Here is a 216-nt window from a genome sequence, read left to right as displayed (position 1 = left end):
CCCTGCCCCGGGGCGGGGGCGTCTTTCAATGTCGCTCCTGCTGGCCTCCTGCTGCAGCCAATGCCGTGGAGGGGACCCCGCCTGCCAAGTCCTCGGCCGTGACCTTTCAGGGTGTGCAGGAGCTTGAGGCCTGGAGTCTGAGACTCGCTTGTGGAGACGAGTCCGCGGGTCAGCAGGGCCGGCCAGGAGCGGGCGCTGGCGGTGCTCAGACCTGGT

The sequence above is a fragment of the Myotis brandtii genome, unplaced genomic scaffold, assembly GCF_000412655.1.
Source record: "Myotis brandtii unplaced genomic scaffold, ASM41265v1 scaffold1236, whole genome shotgun sequence".
Taxonomy (NCBI): Eukaryota; Metazoa; Chordata; class Mammalia; order Chiroptera; family Vespertilionidae; genus Myotis; species Myotis brandtii.
The sequence above is the reverse complement of the archived record's forward strand: the minus strand, read 5'-3'. Positions refer to the sequence as shown.